Here is a 9,575-nt window from a genome sequence, read left to right as displayed (position 1 = left end):
GAGGAGAGGAGAGGAGAGGAGAGGAGAGGAGAGGAGAGGAGAGGAGAGGAGAGGAGAGGAGAGGAGGCCACAACTAAAAGAGAGAGCCAGCAGACCTGATTGTGCAGCAGTTTTGCAAAATCTCAAAATCGTGAACTCAGTGGGATTGGAAGATACCTCTGGAGATTGTCTGGTCCAACTCTCCTGCTCAAGCATGGTCTCCTAGAGTAGTTGGACCAGGACCATTTCCAGTCAAGTTTAGAATATCTCCAAGGATAGAAACTCCACAACCTCTCTGGAGAATCTATGACAGTGCTGGATCACAGAGAAGTGCACAGAAGGGACCATGAACTTTGCCCAGACTGAGCTCATGAGGGAAAATGAATCTCTCTGGTCTGGTGCTATGCGAATCCCTGGGATTTCTCACTAAGACTGGGGCAGTGGAACATGAGCACCTTGCAGAAAACGAGAGCTGGTGGAACGCCTGTGTCGCCAAATAACAGAGCTTCATAGACTGTGCAGCATCAGAGATGAGAAACAGGTCAACCAAATTTCTGAGACTGCAGGATACAAGAGCTTGAACGTCCAACTATAATGAAGGAGGTACACAATCTGATTTAAGCTTATTCAGTTTGGGGAGTGAAGAACACCAAATGCAAAGACTGGGAGCCCAATTTCTGTAACTAGGAGGTCAGTTTCTGTCTCAATTGCAGTTCTGAACCTATAGAATAGGTCCTTTAGCCTGGAAGTAGATGAGAGGTTGGGAGCTGTGCCCAGTGAAACATTCAAGGAGATAAGTCTGTGCTGTGTAGCAGCACCAAGGGAAAAAGGCAGATGGTATCAATGGAAGACACAGTGCTGCAGGGGGTGGAGGCCCTGTCTACCATCCTCACCTGGTATATTGGAGGATTTGCTTCTTTCCGAAGCCTCAGATTCAGGATTATATGGGAGGACTGCTGAGGCTTGTCCAGCACTTGGCCTATGACCTCCTGAAGTTCTTTATAATGGGCACCAGTGATACTGCAAGGGAGACCTGGAGCATATAAAGTCTGATAACATATTTGAGGGGCAACGAGCTCTCAAAGACATGGTTGTCCAGGTAGTTTTCTCCTTGATTCTGCGACAGTCATAACCTGCTCACTTTGGTCACACAATTAATTCCCAATGAAGCCAGAAAAACACTTTGGATACTGTAGTATTTTGACCCACATCTTGTAAAYTTGTTTTTCTATTTCTGCAAATAGCGCAACATCCATGCCAAATTTATTTGGATAGAAGCAGCCCGCAGGGAGCACATATCACATTGTGAGATACAGTAATGTCCAGCTCTTCCAGCTCCTGTTGACAGGCTAGCTAACTCCTTCAGTACTACAAGTGCTTGCTGAGCAGCAAAAAGAAACTGCAGCTGGCCAGGATGCCAGAAGAAGAGAATATAAATTTAAAAACAATATTTCTTTGTTCTTACTCAGAGCCAAGCTAACACTCAAGATCTGTGTGACAGGTACAGTGTGAGAAGAAGCTGTATGCTGACTTCCTACAGAGAATATAAAATATTGGTTAACATCATTAACATATTTTGGCTGCACACAAGTCCTTTCATGCTATCATAGTGCCAGGAAAGTACATGGCACCTTTGAGTCAAATAAAAGTTCTGGTTCCTGAATATAATCTGCATTTAGACAGAAGATAATAACTCACTGGATAGAAAAAAAAAAAGAAGGTAATAGTTCCCACAATAGCAACATAYGGAAAGATGAGTTGATTTTAACTCTACTGTGGCTCAGTAGATATGTATAGCTACGTTCTCTTGTAAGCATGCTGCAAAACCAAATTCATGGAAAATTGGATACCCACAGTACACTGTGTCATTGTGAATAATTTTGTGAGTCCTAGTAGAGCAAATAAATGTTTTGCTCACATATGTATCCCACTTTGGGCTTTTATACTACACTGTCTACTGTAGATGACTAGAGTTCCTATGTAGCTGACCGAGAGACTCCAAATCCTAACTTAGGCTCTTACCTCCTGCATCTTCATTGACTACAGCAAGTCAGAGCTCCTGCTGCAAGAGTTATCTAATTTTAGCATTCCAAATGTTTGGCTTTTGACTGAGCTAGTCTCCAAGCTGCTTCTACATTCAGTGCAGAGAGATGGGTATTTTCAGGTAAATGYTAGTTTACTTTACTTAGACACTTGAGGTGGAATGATTTGCTTTCTCTCAAGAAGTCCTCCCTCACTGGACTATAGCATTCGTGTGTGTGATTAGCGCAAAATGGTATACAGATTAGCGCCTGTGGTATATAGATTATATTATACTGAAAGCCAACATCACCACAGTCTTCAAAATGGCAAGAGGGAGGACCCAGGAAACTACAGGCCATTCAGCCTCAACTCCATCCCTGGAAAGGTGATGGAGCAACTCATCCTAGAGAACATCTCTTGGCATGTGAAGGAAAAGAAGGTGATCAGGAGTAGTCAGCATTAATTCATCAAGGGAAAGTCATGTTTGACCAATCTGATAGCCTTCTATGATGGGATGAATGACTGGAAGGATAAGGAGAGAACCATGGATGATGTCTACCTTGACTTCAGCAAGGCTTTCAACACAGTCTGACACAATATCCTCATAGGAAAGCTCAGGAAGTGTGGGTTAGATGAGTGGACAGTGAGGTGGATTGAGAACTGACTGGATGATAGAGCTCAGAGGGTGTGGTAAATGGGGCTGAGTCCAGCTGGAGGCCTGTGGCCAGTGGTGTCCCCTAGGGGTCAGTACTGGGCTCAGTGCTGTTCATCTTGTTCATCAGTGACTTGGATGAGAGCACAGAGTGCACCCTGAGCATGTTTGAAGATAATACTACTCTGAGAGAAGCAGTCAGCTCTGCAGAGGGCTATGCTGCCATTCAGAGGCACCTGGACAGCTTGGAGAGTTGGGCAGAGAGGAACCTCATGACTTTCAAAAAGGACAAGTGCACGGTTCCAGAGCTGGGGAGGACCTGGGAGTTCTGGTTGACAAGTTAACCAAGAGGCAGCAGTGCCCTCGTGGCCAAGAAGGCCAACGGGATCCTGGAGTACCTGAAGGGAGAAAGGATCCAAACTCTTCTAAGCGGTGGCCAGTGATAGGACAAGGGGTAATGGGTATAAGTTGCAACACAGGAAGTTCCATCTCCATGTGACGAGGAACTTCTTCACTGTGAGGGTGACAGAGCCCTGGAATAGACTCCCCATTGGTTGTGGAGTCTCCTTCTGTGGAGGTCTTCCAAACCCACCTGGATGCCATCCTGTGCCCCGTGCTGTGGGTATCCCTGCTGTAGCAGGGGCTTGGACTAGATGATCTCCAGAGGTCCCTTCCAATCTGAACCATTCTGTGATTCTGTGATATTACTTGAGTTGATTCTTATGAATTTAAAAGTGGTAAGCATTGAGCCGTGTAAAAATTGATTTGTTACCGTCAAGGTCTACCATTTTTCTTACCATCTTCAACAGCAGGAAAGAATCTGGATTTATTTAATTCTAATATACTATTAAAATTCCTAGGGGCAAAAACCTCTGCAAATCATAGTTCTGTTGAATGTGGAGGCATAATACAACAGTATGCAGCTGATAGTTCACAACTCTAGGTATTTCAAAGGACTATAGTCAGATAATCTAAAAAGATGATTAACCATTTCTTCTGTTTGTATCCTAGTGTCTATTAAATTAATAAAGTTTGATCTGAGAAAGGAAGAGTGTCCCATCAGAGGGTAAGACCAATATTTTGGGAAAAACTATAAAACTGCAACATTTGTGGAATATTATGAAGATATTTTGTTGGGAAATGTTAAACTTTTCCAATAAGTTAAACTGGCAAGAAGGGACTGAAAATACACACATTGATATAACTCTCTTTAATAATTTAATATAAAAAGAGAATACAATGAAATGAACTGTCAAGTATAAAAATCCTTTTAGTATTCTCTTTTCATGTTCAAATTCTTTGTTGTATTTGAGCATCCATAATTGCTTTGCGTCAGGTTCCCTAAGACATTTCCATCTGTCTTTCAGAAAGCTTGAAAACGTTCTTTAGCACTTTCAGGTTTAGTAGAAATGAGACCTTTCAGCCCGCAAGGCTACTTGGGGCAACTGTTTATTCTCTGCCTCTCTATTGTGATTGCTGGGACCATCTTTCACTCCATCATGATACATGTCTATTACTGTTTGCACCATCACTCACAGCTCATAACTGGGGATAATCCAGGAGGGCATTGCATGCATCGTTCCTTCTGTTTAGCCATGGAAATAACTTTACTTAAAATCAAAGAGCCGCATGAAACAGCTGAGCCCAGCAAACAGAGCAGCTAACAGGGGACTTTCTGAAGGGCTAGTTGCAGACCCTGCACACAGGGGCAGCACAGTTAGCTGCGGTGAGTGAAATGTGAATATGTGCATGTGCATGTGTGTGTGCATGTGCATATAATCTATTCATGCTTTGTTTTTTRGGAAGGCTGTGGAGACAAATTCCAGATCTTGGATCAGACCTAATGATTGGCTTGTCCATGCTTTCATGGGACCCATCTGGCCAGCACTAGTGAGTCTTTGATCAGAAGCTCTGCTGGAAATCATCAGGCAGCTAATCCCTCCTAGATTACTGTGGGGATGAGACTGTGCAACAGGATTTTATATATAAATCATTGGCCACGCATGATTTGGAACCAGGTAAGTGAAGGAAGGATGGAGGGGAAAATGCTTTTCTTGGAAAGGCAAGAATGAACATCACATAACAGAAGAGAGATATTTGGAGAAAAAACATTTAGAAAGGGTTTATAACACAAGGGACAAGGCTACCATTTTATACATCTGTTCAAATTCCACAAAATGCTCATGTCTGAGCCACTGACAAATCCTCTTCAAGTGATCTTGAAGGTTTACAGATCAATTTTCTAGCCAATATAGTACAAGGTGGAGCACAAGCCAGTGTCAGCTCCAGACCATCATATTACATTTCAGAACAGCATGAACAGCTCTATAAAAATCTGCCTGTCCTATATAAGGAAAAAAAAAAAAAAAAAAAAAAAAGCTGAAAAGTTGACATTTCAATGTGAGTGATATATATCGGAGATCTGTCAGCATGAAAACTGCCCTGGAAATTCTAAAAAATAAATACTGATGACAATTTCCCAACTCAAAAATGGTGTCAAGGAGGGATAAATTTCATTTCATCTTGACAGATAAAAAGGCAAGGATCTAAGAACTGAAAACAAAAATTTTTAGGAGCAAGTTAGCATTGACTTAACTGTATTCATTATTATACAGAGAGAAAAAAATAACAAATCAGTAATAAATATGATTGGTTATTTAAAACAGACAGTTTCATAAAACTGAAAACAGCTAAAAGTTGAGACAACTAGAGAATAGTATGAATAATTTTGGGGAACTATTTAAATATTTTATTTGATGACCAAAAAGCAACCATCCCACAGCTGCAGAATCAGGTGACGTTAGTTATAAAATAACCTGACTTTAGCAGAGAGAACAAAAGCAGCTACAGAAGCTAAAATATATTTGTGATCTCTGTACGTGTATATGTGTGTACAATGAAAAAAAAAAAAGGCAACATGACAGTTACAGATATAAATTTAGAAGCTGGAAAATTCAGGAAACTGATTAAGTCAACAAAAAAGAATCAGGTAAAAATCAAGAGACATTACTGTTGTAGGTAATAACCTACAACATGCCTACAGAGCCCTGGAAAGATGCTAGTTCTTTCTTAAATGAGCAGGATAGGGCTGCCAATAGTAATGCAGAAGTGTTAAAAACTATTTTTGCTTTTTTATTTGTAAAGCAATGCGTTCATTCACTTTAATAGGGCATTTTCAGGGGCTTTCTTTACAAATGAAGATGCATAACAAAGAATGATAAGATTTTATTATTTTTATTTTAGAAATAAAACTGTGTGTGAGTGAGATTTAATCTAAGTTACCTGGACCTATATTTAGAAATGTTATAAACAAGCCATTTGTTAGCCAGAGGGGTCCAGAGGAAGCATTAGGCTGGGAGTCTACATTTTTTAAAGAAGTCACTTTAAACTCCTAAAGTCTCTTCAAACTCCTAAAGCACTAAACAGATTTACTTCTTCATCTTCAAATGCTGATGCTTTCTTCAGTAGAATGCCTGCTATTTGTTAGGCACTTCACAAAGTCTCATATAAATTCTTTCTGAGCATCTGATGAGATGTTGTGTTTTTGGCAAGACAGGATGTCAGCGCCTGCTGCTTTTGAAGGCAGACTTTTTGTGGAAGGTTGTATATAAATACATATTAAGGAAGAATGTTTTAACATAACATTTGAAGCATAAATATTCATTTCCTGCTGCAAAATATAGATGAACAAGGTATTCTAATTCCTTCTGATTCTTAAGCACTTATTTTTGGAATGTTTGCCACTTCTTCCATCTGTTGCTCCTTGACGCCATGTTTGCTGTACAAAACAAAATACCTCTTACACCCTATTTCCCCTAGACTTGGGAAAGGAAAGGAAAATTTGGGAAAGGAAGGGACATATGCAATGGAGAAGCTGACTGGAGCATTAACCACTGTTCTCCTGAGCCTCATATATAAAGGTAGTAGAGACTATGACATTTTAATGGCTCCTATCCCTGGCAGCCTGAGATGCTCAGTATGATTAAAAATTTCCTGAGCTGTGCAGTTTATAAAACCAAAAAAAAAAAAGAAAGATAGAGATAAGATAAGGACTAGTTCTTTTAAGTGTTTATTTGTGCAAGGTGGGCAAGGGTGATTGGACTGGCTTGGCTGGCTGCCAGACGTCTCACCTGAAGTGCCACACACGATGCTGTCACGCTGATATGCTACCCAGTACGTGGCAGAGGTCAATGAGGTTGGTGTAGCCTGAGCAGAGTCGTCACAACAGGCCTCTGCCTCAAACTGAGGTAAATATCAACACCCCAGTTCACTGCAGCTGGTAGGGAAAAGGGTATTTTCAGTGAGAGTATTTTATATCTTTTATCAAAACCCTATGGATATTTTCCCTCTTTTATACAATTAAGATTTCAGAATTCAAATCTTTTCCTTCCTCTATTTAAAACTTGAATTAAAAGTAAAATGCTTCCTATATATGAACAAAGGAAGCAAATATATTCCTCCATGTTTTTCATCTAAAGAAAAAATGCAAAAGTATTTCACATGTTAATAAAAGCAACTCCTTCTACTGGTTACTCCTTCTACTGGTTATTATCCTCCTTCCTCACWCATGCATATTGCCATGATCTGAGAGGAGAACAAGCAGACTTTCAGACCTTCCTTAGCATGCAAATGAAGCATCGGTTTACACAGTCCCCTCTTGCATCCAAGAGTAACTGGTATGTTGTAATGTACCCTCCTTCAGCAAAATGGAGGTCCTTGGCTATTCCTTCTGCACATGCAGGCAACATTTTCCATCCCTGATGTGCAGGATTGAACRTAATCCAAATGTCAGTAAAATTGAGACAGAAGAGCAGATGAAGATAAGGGAGCAAATGAAAATAGATGATCATTTTATCAATATATACTTTAAACAGAAGGTATTTCCCTCCAGGTGTACACTCAAAACGAGATAAGAAGGAAGATCTAATTATTTCCTAAAGTGTTGCCCGAGAGAATTGAGCACAGGCCTTAGAGCAGATCCTCAGCACAGGCACATTAATGTACGTTTTTACATGGAGAGACTGGTCTTTCTCTGTCCCTCATGTCTAATCACTAAATATGCATAAATGCAAAACAGTTGCCCACAGGCCACCAGAGCAGGTACATCCCCTTCTCCATCTTTTTTATGCCTCCAGTGATTTTTAGTACTCCATTTTGCTCTTTTCTAACTTCCTTTCATAGAGAACAGAAGATYTTTTTGAGCAGTGACACTCAACTGAACTCTGCTTTGTGTGCAGTTAGATTTACTTCTTACACTTCTGAATGTCGTTGCCTGCATTGCTGCTTTTGTCCCAAATGTTCTTTTTTGTTGGTTGGTTTTGTATTGAAATCACAGTTAAGCCATTCAGCATGGTATTTTCTCTACAGAGTGAAAAGTGTGTGAAAGCAGCTGAAGGTCACACGTATTATAACAAAACAAAAGAAGGAAATAATAGGGCATCCATTCTGAAGTCCTCAGACATCCAGCATATTATTGCCTTGGTGATTTCAGTGAGGATAAGAAGAGTTGCAAAGGGAAGGAGGCATCTTAATCCAACTGCTCCTTTCAGCATCTACAATAAGAGGGATGCAGGGGTCCTGGTCCCCAGCCCTTTTCTGCCATTCTGTGCTGTGGACCTGAGTGGTCTCTGGCAAATGCACATCTATATTGAAGTGCCATAGTAAATGTTAGTCTGTGGGTAGATACAGCGATACCCCTAGTACGGATGTCAACTAAAAACAGTGCACAGGATCAAGCCGAAGGGTCTGAATTCCTTGGTCCATCTGCTCTCAAACCAGACCTCAGGTATGACAGTCCCAAGTTCTATTTTAACAAACACAGTTATACAAAAGGTCTTATTTGGGGACAGTGATAGGAAGCAAATTAGGCGACTGAACATTTTAACTCCTCGAATACAGGTGGAGTTTATTCCTCCACTCCAAGAAACCAAAAATAACATGAAACAGAAGTAGAAAAAGACTGTGTTTTTCATTTTAGTTCCTTCCTCAGTGTAGCCTTTCTCCAGGCTCCTAATCAGAAAGAAGAGTCTGCTTTGTCTGAAGAACAATTAATTTATTTTTGTGGGTTTTCCCAGTCTGTCAGTTTATCCTAACCTTTTCCTTTTTTTCTCTTTCTTTTTCATCTTTGTGGTTTTAGTCCCTCTTTATCATCATATTAAGGCCTCAGAAGGATTTCCCATTCAAGTTTGGACAAAGAAGTTTAAAAATTTTGAAGCGTGAGTAATTTTTTAAAGTCATCTTTGCATTTCTTTTCAACTACCAGGGGTTCTGCAACCTATCTATTTACTAACACTGGAAAAAAAAAAAAACCATACTGAGGAACTATACGAGGAACTGTGCAAGACAAAAATGAAGCTTGTCGAGGTGTGGGTGTTTGAGGTGCTAGGTAGTTCATCCAAAGCATTTGCACAAAAACTCTATGTGTCTCTAAAAGACATTAGGATCGCCTAGATGTGAGACATAAGGGGCACTCATGGTTCAGAAACCTTCCAGCATCATTACCATAGCTGTGTGTTCCCACTCAGCTCTTGCTTTCTGAGTCTTTGTCTAAGAAGTTTGCATCCCTCCTGGGCACTGTTTTGTTCCTCTGCCCGAAAGACTAAACAAAGCCCTACCTAAGTGTGCAAATAGTTCAGCATATTCATAGAATCATAGAATCATGGAATGCCGAAGGTTGGAAGGGACCTCAGAGGTCATCGAGTCCAACCCCCCTGCTCATGCAGGGTCACCTAGAGCACGTGGCACAGGGCAGCATCCAAGCGGGTTTTAAAGATCTCCAAAGAAGGAGATTCCACAACCTCTCTGGGCAGCCTGTTCCAGTGCTTTGTCACCCTCACAGTGAAGAAATGCTTCCTTAAGTTCCTGTGGAACTTCCGATACTTCAGTTTGAAGCCATTTCCTCTAGTCCTATCCCTGCCCACCA

Source organism: Nothoprocta perdicaria, unplaced genomic scaffold (assembly GCF_003342845.1).
Source record: "Nothoprocta perdicaria isolate Ctin4 unplaced genomic scaffold, notPer1 scaffold_145, whole genome shotgun sequence".
Taxonomy (NCBI): Eukaryota; Metazoa; Chordata; class Aves; order Tinamiformes; family Tinamidae; genus Nothoprocta; species Nothoprocta perdicaria.
The sequence above is the reverse complement of the archived record's forward strand: the minus strand, read 5'-3'. Positions refer to the sequence as shown.